General features: G+C 36.6%; 1 protein-coding gene across 2 annotated transcripts in view; it reads right to left on the bottom strand.

Moving 5' to 3' along the window:
• NDUFAF5 (NADH:ubiquinone oxidoreductase complex assembly factor 5) overlaps positions 1-9,872 on the bottom strand; it is a 658,571-nt gene that overhangs the window by 613,152 nt on the left and 35,547 nt on the right. The gene's annotated exons all lie outside the window — the stretch shown is intronic.

Here is a 9,872-nt window from a genome sequence, read left to right on the forward strand (position 1 = left end):
GAAGTTATGGTACAAATGGGTCTAATCACAAATTACTCACACCATTTAACCACTACTATGAGTGGAACTCTCCATGGATACAACCCAGTACCAGCAACTGCTTGTAATTTGCTTCTTTTGTTGGCCAAGAAATGCATAACCAGAAAACCTAAAAAGTTTACAAATAAATCTGTAAAACATGGAATTAGGATCCCTTGATCAAGGTAGGCCTGGCCACCTGTTAAAAAAATGGGAGATAATCAACCTTTGGCTAGATACCTAACTGAAGTAAACTGGGCCCTCCATATTCAGCATATAACATTATTAAATTTTACAGCCAACAAGACTTGCAAACAGGAACCAGCTGGAAACAAATGTAAAATCCACCAGTACTTGGTAATAGAAGTGCTTTATTCCTAAAATAAATTCAGTAAAATCAAGATAAAATGTAGTTAAGCGCTTTTGTTCCAAAAATTGTATACAATTACAAGGAACTTCATCAGATACAGCTAATAGTTACAGTGTTGTTTAAATAGTGTGTTAAAGCAAGGCCTTTTTTTCACATCATCAAGGTTAAAACAGTGAGCACCAATCAGTCAGCAATATATACTAGACCTCCCCCGCTTTTTTTTTTTTTTTCACACCACAGCAAGACTGGCTACCACTACTAAAAAGTAATAGTGGTATAATAAACCTTAAAAAGTTATAAAAACTTTATAAATGCATAAAACAAGTATCTATCAAGTGATTTTAACTTCAAAACACTATTGAGACAGACTCATTTAAACCAGGCCAGAACTTGGCATTTAAACTAAGCTGCCAACACAATTCTGCTTTTTCCAGCAGTACTGGCCATGGTCTGCCCCTAGTTGTTTTCAGAACACACTCCAATACTATAAATTTAAAACAGTGTCCACAAGTCACTATATTATGTTTCCGAGTCTGTCTCACTTAATAGTGTTTTGAAGTTAAAAATCACTTGATAGATAGTTGTTTATCTACATTTTATCCTGATTTTACTGAATTTATTCTATGAATAAAGCACTTCTATTGCCAAGTACTGGTGGATTTTACATTTGTTTCCAGCTGGTTCCTGTTTGCAAGTCTTATTGGCTGTACTAGTTACTGCTTTCTCTTTGGTTTTCCTGGTCTGTTTTTCGCAGATGGAACCTACGCAAAGGAACTTGTCTCAATCACAGGGAGACTCATTAGGAGAACTGAATTTTAATTCAGCAGCTAAACAAACAGTTGGACTGCTCAGAACAGATTTCTCTTTCTCAGCTCTCTACACACCGCATTCCTGATTTACAGCAAAATGATAGTGACAATGATGGTGGTAATTTGGTGACTGGATCTAACAACTCTAATAACCATAATAAGCAATTTTTTGAGAAGACCCTCTTTTTCTATGAAAGCTAATATGTGTTCAAATGGCAATGGTGCACTTGTAAGAGGACGAAATTCAACAGCCTTGTTAGCTGAATGGCTGCAACCTGGGACAACATTTGACAACGTGAACACAGGTACAAATAATTCTATTTCTGACAAACTAAATTAATTAGACTATATACTACTCAAAATTAAAAAATTTAAAATGGGCAATGTTTATTTTACTGAGTGCATCCGTAAGAAAATGGTTCCAAGTGTTTGCATGTTTGGCGTTATCCGACAGGTATTGTGGCCAACTCCCCATTACATAAAGACCTTCCGGCACCTTTTGATAGATTTGGGCTAGAATATATGGAGTTGGTCATAAGGGACAATAACAAATTAATAGAAACTAAGTAATGAAGCATCTGAACTGGAGACAGAAATAACTAGAAATCCCCAGTTCAGCAATAAAGAGTTTGAATACAATCGGATTTTTTAAATCCATTGATGAACATATGGCCACTATTAATCAAAGAAAGATCAAAACACTTGGGAGGGATGAGCAAGCATATAAAACTCATACAGCTTACCCCCTCCTCCTCAATCTCAAGTATGGGGCACTAAATACCATGAAAATAATACAAGACTCGGTACTAATAACATGACTAGTGACATGCTTCTTCATGAAGCAGGATCTGTAAATGCTGATTTTTTTTTTTTTAGACAAAAGAAGTGCCTTTCCACCCCTCAGACGATCAGAACGTCTCATGAACCAACACAGGACCAAATACAACAATCAAGGGTATCAGCAGATGCCCTATCCCCCTTCAGTGGGAACACTCAAGTCGAGCAGAGGCAGAACCAGTGGAGCCTGGAGGAGGAGGAAATAACGAATGGTTTTATAACACCAAATGTGGACTGTGAATTTATGTTACCTGCAGTTAATATTACACCTAATAATTCAAATGACTTCCGTGTACAACTTTTCAGATTTGGTTCCGACTTCTCATAACTTTTTTGCTAAAGGATTAACCTTTATTCCTTGCAAAGGTATTAATCTTGTACAAACACTTATTGACCTTAAACAGTATGTACGTAAGCTGAATTTTAGAGTGTTCTTTCATGACAACAGTATGGTGGCTGATCCATTCAGAACAACTAGTACATTTAACCCCCCAATTCATCCTACTTTAGAACTATTTGAAAGAGCTTGTGAGCTTGATATTAGGGCTTTAGCATCTGAAATACAGAAGGTGAAAAAGAACAATTTAAATAAGACAGAAATTCAGGACCTCAAACTTCTTAGACAGCAAGTATTAGAATAATAAAAACCAGACAAAGGAGGGGGTATAGTGGTGATGAATAAAAACTGATTATGTGAATAAGATGAGGATTATTTTGGAGGGCGACACTTATAAAAAAAAAAAAAGTTCTCTAAATGAAGTGAACAGCATGTATACGAAAATCAATGTTTTATTACAAGATTTATTGAGGGCTCCATACCCATTGATGAACTCAATTACTTGACAGTGCTCTACCCAAAAATACATGTAATATTTGGTGTGCCTAAGATGCATGAAGTTGTGGCCCAACCACCAATGCGCCCAACTGTGGATGCAAGAGGTTCCATCACACACACCCTTGCCAAATTCCTCGACTTACATCTTAAGAAATATGTTATGTAATAACTGAATGTTTGTGAGGATTCTTGGGATTTTTTAAAAAAGAATGACTAATGTTATTTTTGAAACAAGCTATTTATTCATAACAATTTATGTCAAGGATCTTTACACTGTCATCCGCATGACTTGGGGGAAGAATGGTTCTGTGAATATTTGAGACTGAAAGGTATAGCACAGGATAAAATAAACATGTTTGAACAACTACTTGACATGGTGCTGAAAGGTAATTTTATTTTATTTGAGAAGGAATATTACCTCCAAGTAGAGGGTGTGGCAATGGGCTCTTCGTGTGGGGGACTACACGCAAGTATTGTTATGTTAGAGTAGGAAAAGCAATATTTTGTTAATCCCAGTTCTACCCCTTCTGTCACACATACATTAGTTTCCTGGACAATATCTTTATTTTATGGGATGGGCCAGGTGATGAAGTAAATAAATGCCTGTAATATATAAATGGAACACCACCATTTTTAAAGTTTACCCACCACATTGATTATAGAAAAATTCCCTATTTAGATGCAATGATTACAAAAGATGTGTTGAATAACAGATTTACTACAGAAATTTACCGTAAGGAAATAAGAGGTTATGTACTCACCATAACGTTCCATCTGAGTAGGTAAACTTCATTTGTCAGCAACCTATGGGTTATCGGATCCATATCGGATCCGAGCCGGCAGCTTCCAACAGCTAAGATCCGAGCTCCAAGCTCCTCCCCCTTACCCATAATCCCCTGCTATCCCTTCCTGACCTCAAAGTCATTAAACAACAGTGTAGCCATTAGCTCTATCTGATGAAGTTCCTTGTAATCATATACAAATTTTGGAATTTAAGTGCTTAGCTACATTGTATCCTGATTTTACTGGATTTATTCTATGAATAAAGCACTTCTATTGCCAAGTACTGGTGGATTTTACATTATTAAATTTTAACCCAGGCCCCAATGTTTATATAAATCATTAGTTTTGAGGGTTGGATGATACAGGCCACTTCATATTATACCACCTAATATTGTTTGTTTCTATGACTACCCTCTCACCTGCCCTGTTCTTTATTGCCCTTTAACTGAGACACCATTCTGCATTATCAGCTTTAATAATTGCCTCTTGCCTAATTATTGTAGGTAAATGGTTATAATTACTCTGTTTTGTTTTTATAGGGGAAATGTAGTGATTTATTACTTAGCAAGCTATCTCGTCAAGCTTTCACTTAATAGATTGGGATTACTTGGTAGTGCTATTATTTACTTATTCTATTGTATAATATTTCATAACACTGTTTGTGGCTATACTGTTTCTACTAATGGAATATTGGTATACTCTGTCTTTTTCATGTTGATGTATTAAAGCACTGCAGTCAATAAACTGAAATGATGGAAATGTTAAAAAAGAACACAAGAATATCCAACAAGATACATGCAAGAACTGGCAAAATGGCTATGCAAACAATTATGAACCCTCTACAATGCACAGCAGATGTGTATATTTAAAAGCTGAAAGTAAACAATAACATGCACTGAGAAAGTCAATTTGTCAACGACGTGCTTAAGATTTCACCAGAACTTGAGGACACTGGAAACAGAACAGAAAAATTAATATAAAAAGAAAGAAAGATAGTTACTGATCTGCAGATTCCCAATTAATATTATTAAGAAAATTAAAACGCATGAACAGAGCAAAAGCAGTTTGCTGCTATCATACTTTAAATGACAGCTTCTTTCTATTTGGTTTAAACATCAGTGGAACTAGCCAGAAAACTATTTGTCTGCTTGTTTTTCTACTTAGTCAAGCCACTCGTCATACAGTCTATCCCACCAGCTGGCCACTGTCCCCTTCTACTACCAGCCAGCCAGTTTCCACAGAATGAAAATATGAAAATGTTAGTGGAAGACTTCTGTGGTTTACCCAGTCTGCGTTTATTTAAAAGCAATCAAAAGCAAGATCACTGAGACCAAACTCAAATCCAGTTTAATAAAAAAATGCAGTTACCATAGACTACAGTCTTAAAATCCATGCCCAACAAAAAGATCATTGCTATGAGGCATTATTTTGGGTAAGATAACATTTCACTGTGCCTCTCACATCCCTACACTGAGTTAGAGAAACTCCAGAATCACAGAGCCTCCAAGACAAACATTTATGTTGTGATGGTACAGTCAGTAGTCTCATAGCTTTATTCTCCCTCCACCCATGACCCTACTTAACCCTTCTCCATTCACCATGGAAATCCATTGTTCTACAAGCTGGTGTTGAGACCAGTGATCTAGTGATGGACCAGTCAGATGCTCTGATCATAGCCTTATTCACTTTATGGTTGAAGTACCTTGGACAGCATCACCTCTCAAAGGTTTAATAGTTGCAGGAACCAGAGTTGGATTCCTCTTACTTACCAATTCCCCATCTTACATCAGCCCTTGCAGTTCAGTGCTATCACCACTGATTAGGAGACTGTAATCTTTTATAAGTTTTTGACTGCATTGCTCCATTTTCTAGCCAGTGTCCATTTCATGCCATTCAAACCATGATATGATTGTGAACTCTGTCAGCTGATGAAAACAGGATTATAGCTATAAGGCAAGAAACATTACACCATCCAACTTGAGAAGATTCTGTTAGGCAAACATTATGCAGTCTATCAGGCTGAGTCCTTGGAGAAGTCATCTTCATATTTTTCTCAGTTAATCAGGCAAATATGGGAGATATCTGTTGTGGCAGATCGACTGGCAGCCCTCTCCTAGGCATCAGGCAGGCTTAGCTGGCGATGCCAGTTTGAAGACTTTTATGTCTGCAGAGTATGAAATTGCTGCCTGGTATTTTGCCACCAAGCTTGTCGTGGTCACTGAAGTGCTGGCTCAAGCATGCTCACAAGTGCATTCCACAGTCCTGCAGAGCACATGGCCAGAGTTTAATAATCCAGATTAAAAGTATTTTGTTGTTTTATCTGTCCTAATGCTTACAACAGCCTCTGAAATGGATCCAGGCCCATAAACCTTGTCATGTTATGACTCAAGTTGCTAGGTCAAGTTATTTACCACGTCACTGCATCTAAACACATGGAGGAAATTCTTCCTTCTATCCTAAAGGAGGCCTTTGTTAACGAACCAAAGCAACTCACAAAAACTTTAGAAAGACGCTGGAAATGTCAACAATAAGGATGGTGTGCAGGAAAAATAATCCACTTCACGTAAAGCTTAGCAATTTGTTCAAAAGCTGAATGAACAGCGTAACGCACTTGTATTAAACCTCTTTAATGAAAAACGAGTAAATGTAAAATGCTGCAAGCGTTTTTCGTTCTGAAAGTAAACTTCCTCAGACAACAGTCAGTACAATTGCAATTGAACATTAAATAAACTTTTCAAACTTAATGCAAGTGCTTCATTAACTAATTAATGGCATCACATCCTCCATTTAAAGAAACAGCAAACGCTGTTAAACATTGCTATAAGAAGAACGAGATTTTCTTAAAATGCTAAACTGCAAGTACAAGTTGTACCTAAAAAGCACATAGTTTTATATAACATTAACAATATTTATAAAAATATAAAAAATATATAAACTATTAATGCTAATAATTTTAAAAAACATAATACCAAAGTGCAAACCTTATTTAAAAACACCTTTTCTTATGGGTAATAAATAAATTAAGTAATAGTTATTTTAAAGGTATGAAAATACATATCACTATTACTATAATTTTGACCTTACCAATAGACATCCAAAATACTTATACACCAATATAAAAAATAAAAAAATAAAAATTAAAACCTACCTCAAAAGGTTTTTAATCTTTAATATACAAGAAATTAAACATGAATCATTTAATCCTGGTGCCCTACATGCTGCTAAGCGAAGTTGCCAAGCTAGTTCTTTTTTCTCTAATTCTAACCTTAAAAGGTTGTCATTCACAAAGCTATGGCCTACTAAATGTTTATTAATTTGGCCTATACCCATAAAATTAAATGTATGGTCAGGGTTACTGGTACAGTGTCTCGCCAGAGCATTTTCATTTTTACCTTTATTAACTGCATATAAATGCTCATAAATTCTATCACGCAGACGCCTATCCATCTTACCCACATAAAATGATGGGCATTGGGTACACCGTGCCAAGTAAACCACCGCCCTAGAGTTGCAGGTATAAGATTCCTTAACTTGATAGGTGGCTAACCTAATAGTAAATTCATCTGATGTCTCAATATACTTACAATATTTACATGCCCCACACTTCTTGGTTCCCCCCTTGGTTTTAGTGTTAATGGGTTTGGTTTCAAGAAGTCTTTTCATGTTGGTACCTTTTCTATATGTAATTACGGGGTTAAAGTTTAAAATCTGGGAGACATCCTTATCCATAGATAAGAAACACCAATATTTCCTCACTATTTTTCCTATGTCCAATGCCTCTAGGCAATATGTAAAAGTAAATACAATTGTAAAGTTCTCATTGTTCTCAGCGCCATACATAGGACCCTGATTTATACTACCAATGGTTTTCACATGTGTGTTGTTATTACCAATTTCTAAGTTAGTAATTCCATTGGGGCTGTCAATTTCAATGTCACCCATCAAGATTGGTTTATAAGTCCCTCTCTCTCTCTTTTTAATCACTTCTTTAAAAATATTGTCCAAGAAGGAAGCTGGGTATCCTCTTTTCAAAAACATGAGGTATAACAAATCACATTCCTCTTCAAACTCCTTATTTAAGGTAACCATCCTCGCAGCCCTCACCAGTTGTCCTTTCACCACAGCTTTCTTTTGATGAAGGGGGGTGCATACTGGTGAAATGGAGAAAGCTGTTAGAGTATGTAGCTTTTCTAAAAGTATTTGCTGTATAACATCCCCTGTTTTTGCTCAGTTCAACGTCCAGGAAATTAATAGTAGTTTCCTGGAAGTTTTGAGTAAATTTTAGAAAAATTGTAGTAGAATTAAAATAGTTTACTAGTTGATTAGCTTCTTCCTTGTTACCTTTAAATATAATAAAGATGTCATCCAAAAATCTTCTATAGCTTACAAACTGGTTAACCCAAGGACTATTAAAAATATAATTGTTTTCCCAGTGGGCCATCACCAAGTTCGCAAAGCTTGACCCTACAGGAGAACCCATCGCTACTCCTATTTTTTGGATGAACAACTTGTTTTCAAATAACACAAAGTTGTTTTTCAATATAATATCAAGAAGTTGTTCAACTAGATTACATTCATTATTGTTTGCCCCTTTAAATCTAATGAAATCAACCACCCATTCTATCCCCAAGTTATGCGGGATACAAGAATACAAATCAGTCACATCCACAGTTAGGAAGTTTGCCATATCGTCATATGTTATAGACTGCAAACATTGCAAGAAGGCCCAAGAGTCCTTCAAAATGTGTTTTTCCATACTGACATATTTCTTTAGGATGGTGTCCACTAATTTAGCGCAAGGGTTTTACATTTACTCGTTTTTCATTAAAGAGGTTTAATACAAGTGTGTTACGCTGTTCATTCAGCTTTTGAACAAATTGCTAAGCTTTACGTGAAGTGGATTATTTTTCCTGCACACCATCCTTATTGTTGACATTTCCAGCGTCTTTCTAAAGCTAAAGGAGGCCTTGACAATTCCTATTTTTAGAAGGGGCTAGCTGCAAATTATATAGGTAACTATAAACCAAACAAACTTTACATTTATTGGTAAGGTTCTAGCAAAGGGCACATATATGGGAAAGAATTTGCACTTTAAAAACATTTAAGGTCCCTATTAATTGGTCTTTCAGTCCAGATGCAACAAAGAGACTGCCCTTACTCAGGTATTCAATAATCTCTCCCTGGCAAAAAGGTTAATATTGTTATTCAATTTTGGTCCTCTTCTCTCTCTCTTTGGCATCTGGTTCTGATGATGATGGGACCCTGCTAGCTCACTTGGGGCAGTGCTGCAGCATCACAGACACCATTTTGGAGTGGTGTGCCTCATGATTCAGGATGTGCTTAGCGACTAGTGTTAATACCTCCTCTCTACAATCTGCCTTATGATGTGCTTCAGATTTATGATGTGCTTCAGATTCAGTTCTAGGCCCACTGCTATTTGCAGTGTATGTGTTTCCACTCTGAAATACTATTTGATGTACATCTACCAATAGCACTGCTATACTGGTGACATGTAGCGATACCTTTTCTTCCCTCAAGAACACAAGTCAAACCACCTGCAGATTTGGAATGCACCCACAACTGAATTAATAATTTGCTTAAACTCAGCCATCACTCACCCACACTAGTTTTGGTCTCTGACAATATTTACTGAAGTAACAAACTGGAATTTGTGACAAACACGAGGAATGTAGAGGTGATTTTGATGAATGACTGGCTAACCTTTAAGGACCACCTGTCAAAATGTCCTCCTGTTTTCAAAGGAATATCACAATTGTCATGCACCTTACTCCTCCTACAGAACTCCAGGTGTTGATAAAGATTATGCATTTCCTCCATACTCAAACTGTAATGCTCTCAAACAAGGGCTTCCAATTTGCAAAAGTGCAAACTCCTGCAGCTCAGGCATTGATGGGAGTATCGCGATACTACCATACTATCTAGATTCTGTGGAGCTGGGCACTGGTTGCCAATATGCATATGTAATGCTTAAAATTTCTTGTTTGCTTGGGCCTTCACAGCTTTGATCTCCCTCTTACCTTAAAGAACATCTGTCTCGGTGAACAGTCTGCCATGACTCCACTGATGAATGTTTGCTTTTCCTGGGCTATAGCTTTGGAACCTCTTACCGAATTGGTTGACAATATCCCCACTGCTTGTCAGTTTTAAATGATCTGTTAAAAATGAACCTATTTGGTCCGATACATGAAGTATGTCAATG

This window comes from Protopterus annectens, chromosome 1.part2 (assembly GCF_019279795.1).
Source record: "Protopterus annectens isolate FY-2018-M chromosome 1.part2, PAN1.0, whole genome shotgun sequence".
Taxonomy (NCBI): domain Eukaryota; kingdom Metazoa; phylum Chordata; order Ceratodontiformes; family Protopteridae; genus Protopterus; species Protopterus annectens.